At 43.1% G+C, this 21,047-nt stretch overlaps 1 pseudogene; it reads left to right on the forward strand.

Moving 5' to 3' along the window:
- Positions 1–538: 538 nt before the first annotated feature.
- Positions 539–21,047, forward strand: part of LOC122554706 (calcium-activated chloride channel regulator 1-like) — a 43,908-nt pseudogene continuing 23,399 nt past the window's right edge.

Raw genomic sequence — 21,047 nt, forward strand, 5'->3', positions numbered from 1 at the left:
AAACAACCTCCAATGTATCTTTAAGTAAGGAAACCAAAACTACACACAGGATTCAAGATGTGATCTCACCAATGTCCCATATAAATGAGGCATAACATTCTTACCTTTGCATTCAGTTGTTTATTTTTAATTCATTCACAAGATGAGGGTGTCACTGGCTGGGCTGGCATTTAATACCCATCCCTAATGGCCCCAAGGGCAGTTAAGAATCAACCACATTGCTGTGGGTCTGGAGTCATGCCAGGTAAGCATGGCAGATTCTCTCTGGAAACGACGAGTGAACCGGATGGGTTTTTCCAACATTCAACAATGGATTCGTGCTCATCAATAGACTCTTAATTCTAGATTTGCATTGACTTCAAATTCCACCATCTGGCAAGATTGGATTTGAATCCAGGTCCCCAGAACATTATCTGAACCTCTGGATTAACAGTCCAGTGACAGTAATGCTCAGTCATCGCTTCCCCATTTAAAGGGTCAGTCTAGAATATCAAGTATGAGAATATTTCTACAAAAAAGAAAAACTTATTTTTCTACCATGAATGGTAGAACCAAGGTAAGTTTTTACCATTCATGCTTAACTGAAGAACTAAAAAACAGCATCAAATTTATGGCAAAAGCATGTAATTGTGCAAAAGCAAAGGAAATATAGGCTAGATAAGAAATAGGAGACTAAATCAGTAGATTTAGGATAAGAATGCAAAAGAATAAGGATGGGGTAATGAATATAAGTTCTTACCTTAAGGAAGAATAATTTCACTGACATATGACTCGGTTTAAGCTGACTGTGAGCAGTTACTTGCAGATAAAACAGTGTCAGAGCAGGAGGAGGAATTCAAGGAGGAAATAGCACAAGTAGAGGGCAGCTGGGTCCCCATAAATACCAAAGGTTGGAGCCAAACTGGAACCCGAATTGCGGAGAGATATAAAGTTTTTGTGAAGGAAGAAAGTAGTGGCTTATTGCAGATATTAATGGGCAGAGTTCCTAAAGCATTACAGTAAGTGGGAATGGGAGAGGATTGAAAAGGAAATTAGGAAATTAAAGAATTGTGCATAAGGACAGGGGAGGAAGCTAATGAGGTGATTTTGGGATGATAGCGAAGGAAGTACATTCAGTAATGCAGAGGACTCACAGAGAGAAACTTTCCTCAGAACTCATCAAAATCATTAGAGAGAAGAAGGTTGAGAGGTGACTTAATAGAGATGTACAAGATGATCAGAGGATTAGATAGGGTGGGCAGTGAGAGTCTTTTTCCTCAGATGGTGATGGCTAGCTCTTAAACCTGTCAATGCCAATGAGAACAAGCAGTGAACAATTCACAAGTATGGTGTGACTCACTTTCTCCTCTATGATATGGAGGTGCCGAGTTTGGACTGGGATGGACAAAGTTAAGGATTACACAACACCAGGTTATAGTTTATTTGGAGGTACAAGCTTTTGGACTGCTACTCCTTCATCAGATAGCTAGTGGGGCAGGATCTTAGGACACTGAACAGAATAATTTCCCTTTCTATTACACAACATTTTGGAATTTACACTGATGCTTTGGGGAGAAAGTGAGGACTGCAGATGCTGGAGATCAGAGCTGAAAATGTGTTGCTGGAAAAGCGCAGCAGGTCAGGCAGCATCCAAGGATCAGGAGAATCGACGTTTCTGGCATAAGCCCGAAGTCCCTCCAAGTCCTCCCCCAAGTCCCTCCTCCCTACCTTTTATCTTAGCCTGCTGGACACACTTCCCTCATTCCTGAAGAAGGGCTTATGCCCGAAATATCGATTCTCCTGTTCCTTGGATGCTGCCTGACCTGCTGCGCTTTTCCAGCAACACATTTTCAGCTTTGGGGAACAAGTTTTGCAATCTTGTCCATTCTAGTCTGAAAAGAGTACATGAGTTGTTCAGAAAATGATAACTTTACCAGAGTGTTTGATGTAACGTAGTGGTCAGACTCATCTCGTACATTTCAATTGGACGATTATTTATCAGTATTACTGTTTTTCTATTTCATCCCTCGAGGATTCTCTTGTGCCAGTTTGAAAGCCTAAACCAGAGCGATTAGTGCAGGTGAAAGGGTCGTGTGATCTTGGAGCCCAGATGAGCCTGTTGAAATTTAGGAAGACTCCAAAGTAGTTCTGGGTGCCACGGTGAAAATAGAACCAGAATAATTTATAATAATGAAAAGCTTATGGCTTTTTTATCTGAATGCAGACAGCATTTGTATCGTGTAGATGATGGCAGCATTAATCCGGAGATGCAGTAATGTTCTGGGACATGGGTTCCAAACCCATCATGAACAGATGGTGGAGTTTGAAATCAATTTTAAAAACCAGGAATTAAGAGTCTAATGATGAGGAAAACCACACCTGGTTCACCAATGTCCTTTAGACCATTCAACAATGGAGTGTAATTCATAGAATCCCTACAGAATAGAATCCCGACAGGATAGAATCCCTACAGCATGGAAACAGGCCATTTTGGCCCAATAAGTCCACACTGACCCTCCAAAGAGCAATCCAATCAGACCCACACCCCACCCCACATTCATTCCTAACCAGTGCACCCAACATCCATATCCCTGAACACTTTGGGCAATTTAGCATGGCCAATTCACCTGCACAGTTTTGTGCTTATGGGAGGGAACCAGAGCACCCGGAGGAAACTCAGGTTTCCTGGCACAGGCACGGGAGGAATGTGCAAACTCCACACAGACAGTCACCCGAGGCAGGAATCAAAGCCGGGTCCCTGGCGCGGTGAGGCCAATGAGCAACTGAGTCACCGTGCCAACCCAGCCATTTGGACCATTGAGTCATCTGTAATTTGATCAGCAGTTTATGTATTTCTCAACCCCATTTTTCTGTATTCTCCCTGAGACTCCTGATCCCCTTACTAACCAAGAACCTGTCTATCCTGGTGTGAAATGCATTCAATGACTTGGCCTTGACAGCCTTCTCCAGGAACACATTCCACAGATTAACCAGTCCATGGCTTAAGGAATTCCTAAAGGGAGTTAGAACATAGAACATAGCAAAGTACAGCACAGAACAGGCCCTTAGGCCCACGATGTTGTGCCGAGATTTAATCCTAATGTAAAATACAGTAACTTAACCTACACACCCCTCAACTCACTGCTATCCATGTGCAAGTCCAGCAGTCACTTAAATGTCCCCAATGACTCTACTTCCACCACCACAGCTGGCAACGCATTCCATGCATTCACTGCTCTCTGCGTAAAGAACCTACCTCTGACGTCTCCTTTATACCTTCCTCCTAATATCTTCAAACTATGACTTCTCGTAACAGTCAATCCTGTCCTGGGGAAAAGTCTCTGGTTATTGACTCTATCTATTCTTCTCATTATTTTGTACACTTCGATCAGGTCTCCTCTCTTCCTCCTTCTCTCCAGAGAAAAATAGTCAAGCTTATTCAACCTTTCTTCATTAGGCAAGCCCTCCAGTCCAGGCAGCTTCCTGGTAAACCTTCTTGCACCCTCTCCAAAGCCTCTGTATCTTTCCTATAGTAGGGTGACCAGAACTGGACACAATATTCCAAATGTGGTCTCACCAGGGACTTGTGGAGCTGCAGCAAAACCTCGCAGCTCTTAAACTTGATCCCCCTGTTAATGAAAGCCAAAACATCATATGCTTTCTTGACAACCCTATCCACTTGGGTGGCAACTTTGAGGGATCTATGCACTTGCACACCCAGATCCCTCTGTTCCTCCACACTGCCAAGAATCCTGTCTTTAATCCTATATTCAGCATTCGAATTTGACCTTCCAAAATGCATCACTATGCATTTATCCAGGTTGAACACCAAAGTCTTGGCAAGAAGGATTAGGGAGAACCCAAAGGCATTTTACTCATACGTGAGGGATAAGACAATGGTCAGGGAGAAGGTAGGGCCGATCAGGGATAGTGGAGGGAACTTGTGCGTGGAGTGTGAGCAGATAGGGGAAGCCTAAATGAGTTTTTTGCTTTGGTTTTCACCAAGGAAAGGGAATTTGTTGTAAATGAAAACTTAGAAGAGCTGGGATACAGTCTAACCAGATCAAGATTGATAAAGTTAATGTTCTAGAAACTTTGGAAAACATTAAGATTGATAAGTCCCCAGGGTCAGACCAGATTTATCCTAGTCTGCTCCAGGAAGCAAGAAAGAAGTTTGTTAAGCCGCTGGCGAGGATATTTGCCTCCTCATTCTCCACGGGAGTCGTACCGAAGGATTGGAAGGAGGCGAATGTTGTTCCTCTTTTCAAGAAGGGTAATAGGGAAATCCCTGCCAATTACAGACCAGTCAGTCTTATGTCTGTGGTCAGCAAAGTTTTGGAAATAATTCTGAGAAATAGGATTTATGACTATTTGGCAAAGCACAGTTGGTTGGCTGATTAAAGGCAGTGAGCATGGCTTTGTGAGGGGCAGGTCATGCCTCACAAATCTTATTAAGTTCTAGAACATAGAACATAGAAAAATACAGCGCAGTACAGGCCCTTTGGCCCTCGATATTGCGCCGATCCAAGCCCACCTAACCTACACTAGCCCACTATCCTCCATATGCCTATCCAATGCCCGTTTAAATGCCCATAAAGACGGAGAGTCCACCACTGCTACTGGCAGGGCATTCCATGAACTCACGACTTGCTGAGTAAAGAATCTACCCCTAACATCTGTCCTATACCTACCACCCCTTAATTTAAAGCTATGCCCCCTTGTAATAGCTGACTCCATACGTGGAAAAAGGTTCTCAAGGTCAACCCTATCTAAACCCCTAATCATCTTGTACACCTCTATCAAGTCACCCCTAAACCTTCTTTTCTCCAATGAAAACAACCCCAAGTGCCTCAGCCTTTCCTCATACGATCTTCCTACCATACCAGGCAACATCCTGGTAAACCTCCTCTGCACCCGTTCCAGTGCCTCCACATCCTTCCTATAGTATGGCGACCAAAACTGCACACAATACTCCAGATGTGGCCGCACCAGAGTCTTATACAACTGCAACATGACTTCAGGGCTCCGGAACTCAATTCCTCTACCAATAAAAGCCAGTACGCCATATGCCTTCTTCACCGCACTATTTACCTGGGTGGCAACTTTCAGAGATCTGTGTACATGGACACCAAGATCCCTCTGCTCATCCACACTACCAAGTATCCGACCATTAGCCCAGTTCCCCATCTTTTTGTTACTCATACCAAAGTGAATCACCTCACACTTACCCACATCTTCTTTGAGGAGATGTCAAGACAGGTCGACAATGGTCGAGCAGTGGATGTGGTGTATATGGACTTCAGCAAGGCATTTGATATGGTTTCCCATGGTAGGCTCATTCTTAAAGTCAGGAAGTATGGGATACAGGGAGATTTGGCTATCTGGATTCAGAGTTGGTTGGCTGACAGAAGGCAGAGTGTGGTTGTCGATGGAAAGTATTCTGCCTGGAGGTCAGTGTTGAGTGGGGTCCCACATGGCTCGGTTCTTGGGCCTCTGCTCTTTGTAGTTTTTATAAATGACTTGGATGAGGAGGTTGAGGGGTGGGTTAGTAAATTTGCAGATGACACAAAGATTGGAGCTGTCATCGATAGTATAGAGGGCTACTGGAGGCTGCCGCGTGACATAGACAGGATGCAGAGCTGGGCTGAGAAATGGCAGATGGAGTTCAACCTGGATAAATGCGTAGTGAGTTCTAAAGGGTCATTCCCTTACTGTGTCCTTGAGCCCTAGTTTCTCCTACTGTGGAAACATTGCCTCCATGTCTCCTCTATCCAGGCCTCTCAGCATTCTTCACTTTCAATCAGATCCCCCCTCAAGCTTCTAAACTCCATGAGTACAGAGCTAAAGTCTTCAAGTGCTCCACACATAACAAACCCTTCATCCCCAGGATCCCCCAGGAGGTACAGAGTTTTCCATTACACACTTGACATGTTGCTTGTAGATGGTAGACAGGCTTTGGGGAGTCAGGAGATGACTTACTGACTGCAGGATTCCGAGCCACTGATTTGCATTATAGCCACACTATTTATATAGCTAGTCTAGTTCAGTTTCTGACCAATGGTCACCCCAGATTGTTGATAGCAGGTGATTCAGTGGCTGTAATATCAAGAAGAAAGTGAGGACTGCAGATGCTGGAGATCAGAGCTGAAAATGTGTTGCTGGAAAAGCACAGCAGGTTAGGCAGCATCCAAGGATCAGGAGAATCGACGTTTTGAGCATGAGCCCTTCTTCAGGAATGAGGAAATTGCGTCCAGCAGGCTAAGATAAAAGATAGGGAGGAGGGACTTGGGGGAGGGGCGTTGGAAATGCGATAGGTGGAAGGAGGTTAAGGTGAGGGTGATAGGCCGGAGTGGGGGTGGGGGCGGAGAGGTCAGGAAGAAGATTGCAGGTTAGGAAGGTGGTGCTGAGTTCGAGGGTTAGGACTGAGACAAGGTGGGGGGAGGGGAAATGAGGAAACTGGAGAAATCCGAGTTCATTCCTTGTGGTTGGAGGGTTCCTCGGCGGAAGATGAGGCGCTCTTCCTCTAGCCATTGTTTTGCTATGGTCTGGTGATGGAGGAGTCCAAGGACCTGCATGTCCTTGGTGGAGTGGGAGGGGGAGTTGAAGTGTTGAGCCACGGTGTGGTTGGGTTGGTTGGTGCAGGTGTCCCAAAGGTGTTCTCTGAAACGTTCCGCAAGTGGGGGGAGAGGAAATGAGGAAACTGGAGAAATCCGAGTTCATTCCTTATGGTTGGAGGGTTCCTCGGCGGAAGATGAGGCGCTCTTCCTCCAGCCATTGTGTTGCTATGGTCTGGCGATGGAGGAGTCCAAGGACCTTCATGTCCTTGGTGGAGTGGGAGGGGGAGATGAAGTGTGGAGCCACGGTGTGGTTGGGTTGGTTGGTGCGGGTGTCCCAGAGGTGTTCTCTGAAATGTTCCGCAAGTAAGCGGCCTGTCTCCTCAATATAGAGGAGGCCACATCGGGTGCAGCGGATGCAGTAAATGATGTGTTTGGAGGTGCAGGTGAATTTGTGGCAGATATGGAAGGATCCCTTGGGGCCTTGGAGGGAAGTAAGGGGGGAGGCGTGGGCGCAAGTTTTGCATTTCTTGTGGTTACAGGGGAAGGTGCCGGGAGTGGAGGTTGGTTTAGTAGGGGTGTGGACCTGACGAGTGAGTTGTGTAGGGAGTGGTCTTTTCGGAACGCTGAGAGGGGAGGGGAGGGAAATATATCGCTGGTGGTGGTGTCCGTTTGGAGGTGGCAGAAATGACGACGGATGATACGATGTATATGGAGGTTGGTGGGGTGGTAGGTGAGGACCAGTGGGGTTCTGTCCTGGTGGCAATTGGAGGGGTGGGGCTCAAGGGCAGGGGAGCGGGTAGTGGAGGAGATGCGGTGGAGAGCATCGTCGATCACGTTTGGGGGGAAATTGCGGTCTTTGAAGAAGGAGGCCATCTGGGTTCTACGGTATTGGAACTGGTCCTCCTGAGAGCAGATGCGGCGGAGACGAAGGAATTGGGAATATGGGATGGTGTTTTTACAGGGGGCAGGGTGGGAGGAGGTGTAGTCTAGGTAGCTGTGGGAGTCGGTCGGTTTATAGTAAATGTCCGTGTTGATTCGTTCGCCCAAGGTAGAAATGGAGAGGTCTAGGAAGGGGAGGGAGGAGTCTGAGACTGTCCAGGTAAATTTGAGGTCGGGATGGAAGGTGTTGGTAAAGTAGAAGAACTGTTCAACCTCCCACAACCTCCCTTTCTGTGCACGCATTCTATGCTACTGTTTTCACTGGGTCAGATTCAATGGTCAAAATCAGGAAGGATATGATCCTATTAAAAACAATGAACTGTCCAAAAAAGTATGAATAGTCCATGTCCATATCAAGGGAAAATAACCATAAATTCATTAGTAGTCAAAGGAGGGCAGATCAATCTTTAGCTGATTTTGTCAACGGTAAGAATGGTTTGACGTTTTAGCCTCATGAATTGCAACATGTGAACATGAATCATTTAATGATATCGCATCATTCCTAGCTGAAAATTTCTCCTTATAACAGATGGTAAATTATTTGTTAAATTATTTGTGTGCCCTTATAATCCCACAATATTCTCCCCCCAACTAAATTGTTTAATGTAATAACTAAAGACATAATTTTGTGAAATCAAGCTATCACTATAGAAACTTGCCTGTTCGGAGTGCCCATCATAATTTCACCTCTCGTTGATACCAGGCGTGATAAACAGAAAATCATGCAAAACATTTATTAAATGGATTTTTCTCCCAGTGCACAAGAAAAACTGTTGGCAATGTGCTTCAAATTTTCAGTTCTTGTCCTTATTTTGAAATCACTTCATGACCTCTAGCTCTCCTCATCTCCAGCCCCACAACCTAAGTCTGGCTTCTTGAGCATTTGCAATTTTAATCACTCCAGCATTTCCAGCTATGCCTTCAGCTGCTGAATCCCCAACTGTCAACATCCTGGGATGGGGGATTCCGTTGACCAGAAGCTGAACTTGACTAGAGTGGTTCAAGAGTAGATCTGAGGCAAGTGTAACTCATCTCTTGACCAGTCCGGTTCATCTTGCCCCTTCGCAGGATGTTGATAGTTGGGGATTCAGCAATAGTAATGTCATTGATTGTCAAAGAGCAATGTTTAGATTCTCTGTTGTTGGGCGTGGTCATGCCTGGCAATCATTTGACATCAATGTTACTTACCACTTATTAGTTCAACCCTGAATGTTGTTCAGAACCCATGACATTTGAACATAAAACATTTCAGTACCTGAAAAGTTGCAAATGGTGCTGAACATTGTGCATTCATCAGTGAATATCACCCCTGATGAAGGAGAAAAGATCATTTATCAAGCAACTGAAGATAGTTGGGCTCAGGACAGTGCCCTTAGGAATTCCTGAAGTGATACCCTGGAGCTGAGATGATTGACAATCAACACTCACAATCATCTTCCTTTGTGCCAAGTATGACTCCAAACAGGGGAGTATTTGACCCTGATTGCCATTGACTTCAGTTTTTCTAAGGTTCCATGATGCCACTTGACAGGCTGAGTGGTATTGTCACGAGACTATTAATCCCAAAACTCAGCTAACCTTCTGGGGAGCCAAGTTCAAATGCCGCCATGACAGATGCTAATGTTTGAGTTCGATTTTTAAAATTCTGGAATTAAGAATCTGTCTGATGCCCATGAAACCATTGTTGATTGTCAGGAAAATCCCATCTGTTTCACTAAAGTCCTTTGGGGAAGGAAGGGTGCCATTGTTACCTTGTCCGGCTCTCAGAGGGGCGGTGATGGTCTCGTGGTATCATTGCTTGATATTAATCCAGAAACCCAGAAGAATGTTCTGGGGACCTGAGTTCAAATCCTGCCATGGCAGATGGTGGAATTTGAATTCAATAACAAAAGCTTGAATCAAGAGTCAACTGATGACCATGAAACCATTGTCAATTGTCTGAAAAACCCATCTGGTTCATGAACGTCATCTTTACTTGGTCTGGCCTAAATGTGACTCCAGAGCCACAGCATTGTGTTGACTCTCAACTGCCCTCTGAAATGGCCTGACAAGCCACTCAGTTGTATCATTCGCTAGAAATTCACAACAAAGAAATGAACCTACAACAAGTGGACTGCAGCAATTCAAGAAGGCAGCTCACTACCACCTTCTCAAGGGCAAATAAGGATGGGCTATCAATGCTGGCCAGTCAGTGACGCTCAAGTCACACAAATGAATTTAAAAAAGTGACCTTGGACCCTACAGCAGTGTGGTTGACTTTCAACTTCCCTTTGAAATGGCTGAGCTGGTCACTTAGTTCAACAGCACTTAAGGAAAGGCACTAAATGCTGGCCAGCCAGCGATGGCCACAGCCCACGAGTGAATTTTAAAGATACTGTTGGTCAGAACCCATCTCTATGCCAAGAGCAGTCAACTTCACTTCCTCTCTAGAGTTCAGTTCTTTTGTCCATGTTTGGACAGAGATTGCAATGAGGTTAGGAACTGAGTTGGCCTAACAGAACCAAGCTGAATGTCAGTGAGAAGGTTAGTGTTGGGTAAGAGCTGTGATAGCACTGTCAATGACACTTTTAGATGTTACAGTTTAGTTCAGAGTTGAACAATACAAGCCAAAATTATGACAACAGATATCAGATATCAACAGATTCTTACACGGTCGTATCCATTTATCTTTTCCTAGGCTGATGTGATCATTGAGGAACCATACTGTAAATATGGAGATGAACCATATACCCTGCAGTATGGTGGATGTGGTGAGAAGGGACAGTTCATTCACTTCACACCAAACTTTCTACTGAACAGCAGTCTGGTTTCAGTTTATGGACCGAAAGGTAAATTATTGAAGTTAGGATGGAGTAGCATATGCTTTAAGTACCGAATTAAGACTGCTTAGTTGGTGAACATGATCCAAGCCAATGCTCATGAAGTGGGGGTGCCAGTGTTGGACAGGGGTGGACAAAGTCAGAAGTCACACAATACCAGGTTATAGTCCAACAGGTTTATTTGGAATCATAAGCTTTAGGAGAAAATGAATATATGAGTTGTTATGACAACGAGGCATGACAAAGGCAAAACTGGGATTACAAAAATCCTTTTATTATCAATCAGCTATTGGACCTGGAGTGTGTCAGTTCATCAAATATTCTGGTCAATTAAGAGGTCTACATGACCAATGTAAAAACACACTAAATAATGTAGGGGATATACACATCACTGTTATACTTTATTAACAGAACAAAGCCTTAAATAACATTTAGATTAGATTAGATTAGATTACTTACAGTGTGGAAACAGGCCCTTCGGCCCAACAAGTCCACACCGACCCGCCGAAGCGCAACCCACCCATACCCCTACATTAACCCCTTTAACCTAACACTACGGGCAATTTAGCATGGCCAATTCACCTGACCCGCACATCTTTGGACTGTGGGAGGAAACCGGAGCACCCGGAGGAAACCCACGCAGACACGGGGAGAATGTGCAAACTCCACACAGTCAGTCGCCTGAGTCGGGAATTGAACCCGGGTCTACAGGCGCTGTGAGGCAGCAGTGCTAACCACTGGGCCACCGTGCCGCCCATCATTTAACAACCTGGGTGGCAATTTTCAAGGATCTATGTACCTGGACACCAAGATCTCTCTGCTCATCTGCACTACCAAGAATCTTACCATTAGGCCAATACTCTGCATTCCTATTACTCCTTCCAACATTTACCAGCAGAGAGCTTTACTCACGCAAACCCTCAACTGACCACTTGGACATCACAGAGATTGTAATAATACAGTAAATTTACAGTATTTGAGGTATATAATTTTTGACAGTTTATTGAGATTGCTGGTTCAAAAGATGCTGTTTGAAACAAAATTTGCGTATTGAATCTTGGTGAACTAATTAAAAGCAATGCCACACAAAGAGCAATTTCGTTTTTATTTCGCTCCTTTCTCTCCAAGCCAATGGAACACTGAACTTTTCAGGTTTACCCTCTGAGTCACCAAGTCAATCCCATACTCAGAAGCACTGCACCACTAACACAGAGAACTGAATATTGATTTCTCTTGTGAAGTCACGAAATAACTTCATGCCATTGGGTGTTTTGAACCCATGAGTGGATAATGCCAATGTTCAAACTTTCAGAAGGACAATTTCATTTATTTCTTGCAGAGAATGGATGCATTAGTTTCATTGTTTTAATTAAAAATTGCTTTTGTTTTGACAGATCGAGTATTTGTTCATGAATGGGTTCATCTTCAGTGGGGAGTTTTCGATGAATATAATGAACGGGTGCCTTTCTATTTATTGAATAGAAAAAGTGAAGCCACGAGGTAGGACAACACTGATTGTAGTATTCTGCTCGTTGAAAAATATCTCCTATGTTTTCTAGATAACTCCATATAGAACAGTGAGCATGGAACTTAACAGTGCAATACGGACCCTTCAGCCCTCAATGTTGTGCTGACCTGTGGAACCGATCTGAAGCCCATCTAATCTACACTATTCCATTCTCGTCCATATGACTATCCAAGGACCATTTAAATGCCATTAAAGTTGGTGAGTCTACTATGGTTGCAGGCATTGCTTTTCACGCCCCTACTACTCTGAATAAAGAACCTACCTCTGACATCTGTCCTATATCTATCATCCCTCAATTTAAAGCTATGTCCCCTCTTGTTTGCCATCACCGCCCGAAGAAAAAGGCTCTCACCATCCACCCTATCTAACCCTCTGATTATCTTATATGTTTCAATTAAGTCGCCTCTCAACCTTCTTCTCTCCAATGAAAACAGCCTCAAGTCCTTCAGCCTTCCCTCATTACACTTTCCCTCCATACCAGGCAACATCCTAGTAAATCTCCTCTGAACCCTTTCCAAAGCTTCCACATCATACCCATAATGCAGTGACCAGAACTGCACACGACTCTCCAAATGTGGCCGCACCAGAGTTTTCCAGCATGATCTCATGGTTCTGAAACTCAATCCCTCTAACAATAAAAGCTAACACACTATATGCCTTCTTCACAACCCTATCAACCTGGGTGGCAATTTTCAAGGATCTATGTACCTGGACACCAAGATCTCTCTGCTCATCTGCACTACCAAGAATCTTACCATTAGGCCAATACTCTGCATTCCTATTACTCCTTCCAAAGTGAATCACCTCACACTTTTCCGCATTAAACTCCATTTGCCAACTCTCAGCCCAGCTCTGCAGCTTATCTATGTCTCTCTGTAACCTACAACATTCTTCCTCACTATCTATAACATTACCGACCTTAGTATCATCTGCAAATTTACTAACCCATCCTTCTATGCCCTCATCTAGGTCACTTACATAAATGATAAACAACAGTGGATCCAAAACAGATCCTTGTGGTACCCCACTAGTAACTGAAGTCCAAGATAAATATTTCCCATCAACCCCCACAATCCTCTGTCTTCTATCAGCTAGCCAATTTCTGATCCAAACCCTAAACCACTCTCAGTCCCATGCCTCCATATTTTGTGCAATAGGCTACCATGGGGAAACCTTTCAAAAGCATTACTGAAATCCATGTACACCACATCAACTGCTTTATCATCATCCACCTATTTTGTCACCTTCTCAAAGAACTCAATAAGGTTCGTGAGGCACAACCTATCCCTAATCAACTTATTCCTTTCTAGATGATTATAAATCCTATCTCTTATAACCCTTTCCAAAACTTTACCCACAATGGAAGTAAGGCTCACGGGTCTATAATTTCCAGGGTTGTCTCAACTCTCCATCTTGAACAAGGGAACAACATTTGCTATCCACCAGTCTTTTCTGGCATTGTTCCTGTAGACAATGACCACATAAAGATCAAAGCCAAAGGCTTAGCAATCTCCTCCCTGGCTTCCCAGAGAATCCTCAGATAAATCCCATGTGACCCAGGGGACTTATCTATTTTTACACTTTCCAGAATTGCTAATACCTCCTGCTTATGCACTTCAATCCCATCTAGTCGAGTAGCCTGTATCTCAGTATTCTCTTCGACCACAAGTTCTTTTTCTGGTGTGAATACTGATGAAAAGTATCTGTTTAGTATTCATTCAGTCTCTCCTCAAACTCTAAGCACAACTTCCCATTACTCTGCTTGATTGGCCCTAATCTTACTCTAGTCATTCTTTCATTCCTGATGTAGCGATAGAATGCCTTAGGATTTTCCTTGATCTTATCTGCCCATGGCTTCTCATGTCCCCTCCTGGCTCTTCTTAGCTCCCTCTTTCAGTCTTTCCTGGCTAATGTGTAATTTTTAAGCACCCTAACTGAGCCATCACATTTCATCCTAACATAAGCCTTCTTCTTTCTCTTGACAAGAGATTCAGCTTCCTTTGTAAACATGGCTCCCGCACTCGACAACTTCCTCCCTGCCTAATCGGTACATACTTATCAAGGACCCACAGTAGCTGGTCCTTGGACAAGCTCCACATTTCGATTGTGCCCATCTCCTGCAGTTCTTTCCCCATCTTATGCATCCTAAATCTTGCCTAATTTCATCATAATTGCCTTTCCCCCAGCAAATCTCTTGCTATGCGGTAGATACCTAACCCCTTCCATCACTAAAGTAAACATAACCAAATTGTGGTCACTCCCTTTAAAGTGCTCACTTATCTCCAAATCTAAATTAACACCTGGCCGGGTTCATTAGCCTGTACCAAATCTAATGTGACCTCACTCCTTGTTGGCCTGTCGATATACTGTGTCAGGAAACCCTCCTGCACACATTGGACAAAAACTGACCCAACTGACTTGAACTGTAGTATTCCCAGTCAATATTTGGAAAGTTAAAGTCCCCCATAACAACTGCCCTGTCACTCTCGCTCCCATTGAGGATCATGTTTGCTGTCCTATCCGCTACATCTCTGGAACTATTTGGAAGCCTATAGAAAACTCCCAACAGGGTAACCTCTCTCCTTTCCTGTTTCAAATCTCAGCCCATACTACCTCTGTAGACAAGTCCTCAAACATCCTTTCCTTAACCGTAATACTGTCCTTGACTAGCATCACACCACCCACTCTTTTATCAGTTTCTCTGATCTTAATGAAACATCTAAATCCCAGAACCCAACCATTCCTGTCTCTGCTCTACTCATGACTCTGAAATGGCCACAACATAGAAATCCCAGGTACCAATCCAAGCTGCAAGTTCACCCACCTTATTCCAGATGCTCCTGGCATTGAAGTAGATACACTTCAAACCAACTTCTTGCCTGCCGGTGCCTTCTTGCGATCTTGAAATCTTAGTTCTAACTTCACGACTCTCATCCTCTCGTATACTAGAATGACAATTTTGGTTCCCATCCCCCCTGCTGAATTAGTTTAAACCCACCTAAGAGCATTAGCAAATATACTCCCCAGGATATTGGTACCCCTCTGGTTCAGGTGAAGACCATCCTGTTTGTAGAAGTACCCCCTACCCCCGAAAGAGCTCAAATTATCCAGGAATCCAAAACCCTCCCTCCTGCACCATCCCTGTAGCGACGTGTTCAACTCCTCTCTCTCCCTATTCTTCGCCTCACTAGCACATGGCACAGGCAACAAACCAGAGGTAACAACTCTGTTTGTTCTAGCTCTAAGCTTCCACCCTATCTCCCTGAAAGTCTGCTTTAAATCCCCATCTCCCTGCCTATCTATGTCCTTCGTGCCTATGTGGACCATGACTTGGGGCTGATCCCCCTCCCCCTCAAGGATTCTGAAAACACGATCAGAGACATCACAAACCCTGGTACCCGAGAGGCAATACACCAACCGTAAGTCTCTCTCGTTCCCACAGAACCTCTTCTCTGTTCCCCTATGAAGTCCCCAATAACTAATGCTCTGCTACTCTTCCTCCTTCCATTCTGAGCAACAGGGACAGACTCTGTGCCAAAGATCTGTTCCCATTGCTTACCCCTGATAAGTCATCCCCCTGAACAATATCCAAAACAGTATACTTGTTGTTGAGGGGAATGGCCACAGAGGATCCTTGCATTGCCTGCTGGTTCCCTTACCTTCCCCTGACGGTAACCCATCTACCTTCATCTTTTACCTGAGGTGTGACTACCTCCCTGTATTTCCTTTCTGCCTTTGGCCTATATCCCTCGATACCTTTGCTGAACAAAAAAATTAAATATCCTCAGATTTTAAAGTATCAACTGATCCCGCATCCACTGAAGTTTGTGCAGTAGAGTTCCAATTACCCACCACCCTTTGTGTGTAGAAATGCTTCCCAACATCTGTCCTGAATGGTTTGGCCCTAATTCTCAAACTATGTCCCCAGCTCTGGAATCCCCAACCAATGGAAATAGTTAATCTTTATCTACGCTGTCTTTTCCTGTTATTAATTTTGCAGTGTGGGCTATCCATACAAAGACTTAGCCTAACTCTTCTAGGTAACTCAAATGACCATCTGACTAAGATGGGAGCCATATTATTTGATTTACATCAGGATCCTATGAAAAAAAATATTAATCTCTCCAGTGGCATTTAAAGAGAATTTCAAAGTTCTAGTTCATAGTTTATTTTTAATAATTTGATACAATCTGAGCTTGGTGAAAAATCGAGCCAATGACTAAATATTATTTTTGTCTCTATACATTGTTAACTTGGAAACTGCAGTCATTGGTCCAAGACTAAATACCTTGCATATTCTCCTCAATAATTCACTCAGGATTACTTCTAATCTACTCTTTCATTTACCTTACATTTAAAATCACAGTCCTCAATTATAATCATCTTATTAAACAAAAGATACAATCCTCAAATAATGATCTTGCAAACCTCACAATAATAACACAGCCATATGGTACGAATAGACAAATCTGTGCAGCTACAATCCCGTCCAAAGGAATTTCATCCTCAGCTTTTCCAAATAAACATGTCTAATTGCGTTGGTGAAAACAATATTGAGAAACATTCCAAGGAACTATACAAATGATCATTTAAAAAAGCATAAATTAATCAAGGAGGGTCAGGATGGATCTTTTCAGAGAAGGCTAAGTCTGACTAACTCAGTTCAATTGTTGAGCAAGTAACATGGAGGGTTTATCTGGTTAATGCATTTGGCGTGATCTCCATGGGATTTTGCCAGGCGTTTAGCAAAATCTCACATGACAGACTGGTCAGAAAAATAAATGTTTACATGGGATCTCTAAACAAGTAAGAAGTTGGATGAAAAATGAGCTCTATGGTAGGAATTGAAGGATCTACGGATATCTTTGGGACTGGAAGGCTGGTTTCAATGGTGTGCATGAGGTCCCTTACTTTTCATGATATACATATATATTACATATACAGATTCAGACTTCAATGTAGTCATCATTATTAAGATGTTTGTACTTGGTATAAAAAATTGGCCACATGTTTCATGTTCAATAATGCAAACTATAAATGCAATAATGCAGACTAGAAATATAAATGGATTATCAAGTTGGTCAAAAAGTGGCAAATGTAGAGAACAGAGAGGTAGTGCATTTACAGGGCTGAGGATAGTGAAAACAAGCAAAAGGAATATATAATAAATAGCAGATTACTGAGAAGGGTAGAAGAAAAAACTAGCATTACAGTGCATGCTCCAGGAAGATAAAAAAAGGGCAAGTGGAATGATGGTTAAGAAGGCATATAGATAGATTCCTTTATTAACTCAGGCAGAGAGTACAAAAGCAGGGAGGTTATTCCAGAACCATATGAAATACTGTTCATGGAACAGCTCATATACTGCATATTGTGAAGAGCATGTATTTTTATTTTATTGTATTTTTGATTGTGGTCTGAAATGGAAAACGACTGTCTTAAAAACCAAGATTATTGAAGGGATTGCTGTATATTCTTAAAGCAAATAACCAGGCACTCATTGTAGGAGATGTTTACACAGTTGTGTGTACAAGTGGTGGGACAACTCTAGTTCCAGACGATCTGTGTACAAACAGATATTCGGCTGGCAACAGGTACCTGATTGTTGCATGGAAGAGTGACCAGTTATTGATAACAAAGGCCTTTTGCCTGTCCACAGTAATGTGACTGGCTTCCAGTTAGCTGAGCAGCTTACAGCTGTGATCATTCAAGTTAGGAACAATCATAACGCCTGGAGGAAAGGAGTTGTGATCAGCAAAAGGATCATCTGAGCAAACCCTGTGGGCCTTCTCAAATGTTCACTCCACCTGTAATGCCCTTTTCTTTGTGTCTATCTGTATTTGTATGTGTAATGGGAATTTTATAAGTAGATTAGAATTTTAACCAGTAGAGTTGTGTGTCAATTGATCATAATTTTTTTTATCTGCAGTTAGAATCTATTTCTAATAAATAGTAATTCTTGTTACATGGTTTTTGGTCCATGCTTTCTGTCAACTTGGATCCAAAAGATGGACAAATTAGGAATTTTGTGACATTTTAAAGTCTTGAAAGTCTACTTATGTGATGACTCTGGTAATAGTGGGGCTTGGTTTCCAATGTGTTACTACAGTGAAACATAAAAGAACAGTTCTGGTAACCGTATGTCAGGTAGGATAGTATACACTGAAAGAGGGTACAAAGGAGATTTATTGGGATGTTGTCTCAAGAATGAATAAACACTGGATAGGCTGGAGTTCTTTTCTTTGGAAGTAGGGAGTATGGGGACATTTAATTGAGGTGAATTAAAATTATAAACGGCGAAGAGTAGAAAGGAAAAAAATCAATTTCCTGAGGAAAGTGGTTGATTATAACCTTTCTAAGTCAGCAAAGAAATGATGGATGAAAGTTGCAAACGGTACGGAGGAAATATTGTAAGTTTTAACCTTATTCAGTGATTTCTCATTGTTGAAATGTTACTTGGAATCAAGGAGTGATCTTTGATCAATTTTACTTCCAGATGTCCAAAAGAGATTAGAGGACAGCTTGCTGATTGCACAGGCAGATCCTGTTCAGTGTGTGACACAGATGCCAAGTCAGGACTGCCAAAAGGGGATTGTGAATTTTATCCCGACAGCAAACAGACTGCATCCTCCTCAGTTATGTTCATACAGGCACTGTCACATGTAAGTAAAGTTGCTGAGAGGCATGTTTGTCCAATATTGCTAACAATCTTGTTTCCAAGATCATCCCTGCAATATCTCCTCAGAATGATATCCAAGGACCAATTATCCTTGGCTGCCCATCAATGACCTTCCTTTAGCTATAAGGACAGAAGTGAGGATGATTGCACTGTGTTCCACTCAATGCATTATTCCTCAACTAACTACGCGGTCTGTAATGCAGACAGTTAACCCTGGATAGCATCCACAATTGGCCTGAAATGTAGCAAGTCATATTTCTGTGATTCAAATGCCTGGCAATGATTATTTCCAATAAGAGACAATCTAACTACCTCCCCTTGCATTACCATTGCTGAATTCCTGAAGATTACAATTGACTCTGAACTAAATGGAACGAGCAAGTAAATAAAACACCAAGTATGCTGTTTTGGAAAATGTAGGGGGTGATGGATTCTCAGGGGAACGTAGCTCAAACAGCCAAGTTTCTGGTATTGAGACTGGCTCTAATGCAACGAGGGGTACGTTGGGTTCCAAGAGATCAATTGTGTCAGGGGATATCTCCAGTCCGAGGTACAGACAGATGTTTCTGTGGCCAGCAGTGAAAAATCAGAATGGTGTGTTGCTTCCCTGGTGCCAGGATCAAAGATGTCTCAGAGAGGGTGCAGAATATTCGCATGGGGGAGAGGGGCCAGCAAGAGGTCATTGTCCACATTGGAACCATTGACAAAGGAAGGGAAAAGGTTGAGAGTCTGAAGGGGCATTACAGAAAGTTAGGCAGAAATTTAAAAAGGAGGTCCTTGAGAATAGTAATATCTGGACTACTCCTGGTGCTATGAGCTAGTGAGGGCAGGAATAGGAGGATACAGCAGATGAATGCATGGCTGAGGAGCTGTTGTATGGAAGAAGGATTCACATTTTTAGATCATTGGAATTTCTTTTGGGGTACAAGTGACCTGTATAAGAAGGACTGATTGCACCTAAATTGGAAGGGGACTAATATAGTGGCAGGGAAATTTGCTAAAGCTGCTCGGGAGGATTCAAACTAGTAAGATGGAGGCCAGGGAGATAGTGGGGAAAGAGGTCATTCTGAGACTGGTACAGTTGAGAACAGAAGTGAGTCAAACAGTCAGGACAGGCAGGGACAAGGTAGGACTAATAAATTAAACTGCATTTATTTCAATGCAAGGGGCCTAACAGGGAAGGCAGATGAACTCAGGGCATGGTTAGGAACATGGGACTGGGATATCATAGCAATTACAGTAACATGGCTCAGGGATAGGCAGACTGGCAGCTTAATGTTCCAGGATACAAATGCTACAGGAAGGATAGAAAGGGAGGCAAGAGAGGAGGGGGAGTGGCGTTTTTGATAAGGGATAGCATTACAGCTATGCTGAGGGAGGATATTCCTGGAAATACATCCAGGGAAGTTATTTGGGTGGAACTGAGAAACAAGAAAGGGATGATCACCTTATTGGGATTGTATTATAGACCTCCTAATAGTCAGAGGGAAATTGAGAAACAAATTTGTAAGGAGATCTCAGCTACTTGTAAGAATAATAGGGTGATTATGGTAGGGGATTTTAACTTTCCAAACATAGACTGGGACTGTCATAGTGTTAAGGGTTTAGATGGAGAGGAACTTGTTAAGTGCGTACAAGACAATTTTCTGATTCAGTATGTGGATGTACCTACTAGAGAAGGTGCAAAACTTGACTTACTCTTGGGAAATAAGGCAGGGTAGGTGACTGAGGTGTCAGTGGGGGAGCACTTTGGAGTCAGTGACCATAATTCAATTTGTTTTAAAATAGTGATGGAATGGGATAGACCAGATCTAAAAGTTGAAGTTCTAAATTGGAGAAAGGCCAATTTTGACGGTATTAGGCGAGAACTTTCGAAAGCTGATTGGGGGCAGATGTTCGCAGGTAAAGGGACGGCTGGAAAATGGGAAGCCTTCAGAAATGAGATTACGAGAATCCAGAGAAAGTATATTCCTGTTCGGGTGAAAGAAAAGGCTGGTAGGTAAAGGGAATGCTGGATGATGAAAGAAATTGAGGGTTTGGTTCAGAAAAAGAAGGAAGCATATGGAAGGTACAGACAGGATAGATTGAGTGAATCCTTAGAAGAGTATAAAGGCAGTAGGAATATACTTAAGAGGGAAATCAGGAGGGCAAAAAGGGGACATGAGATAGCTTTGGCAAATAGAATTAAAGAGAATCCAAAGGGTTTTTACAAATATATTAAGGACAAAAGGGTAACTAGGAAGAAAATAGGACCCCTCATAGATCAGCAAGGTGACCTTTGTGTGGAGCCACAGAAAATGGGGGAGATACTAAATGAGTATTTTGCATCAGTATTTACTGTGGAAAAGGATTGGGAAGATACAGACTGAAGGGCAATAGATAGTGACACCTTGCAAAATGTCCAAATTACAGAGGAGGAAGAGCTGGATGTCTTGAAACGGTTAAAGGTGGATAAATCCCCAGGACCAGAGCAGATGTATCCTAGAACTCTGTCGGGAGCTAGAGAAGTGATTTCTGGACCTCTTGCTGAGATGTTTGTATCATCA

Source organism: Chiloscyllium plagiosum, unplaced genomic scaffold, assembly GCF_037043375.1.
Source record: "Chiloscyllium plagiosum isolate Xiang-an unplaced genomic scaffold, Cpla_swu_hap1 HiC_scaffold_9, whole genome shotgun sequence".
Taxonomy (NCBI): domain Eukaryota; kingdom Metazoa; phylum Chordata; class Chondrichthyes; order Orectolobiformes; family Hemiscylliidae; genus Chiloscyllium; species Chiloscyllium plagiosum.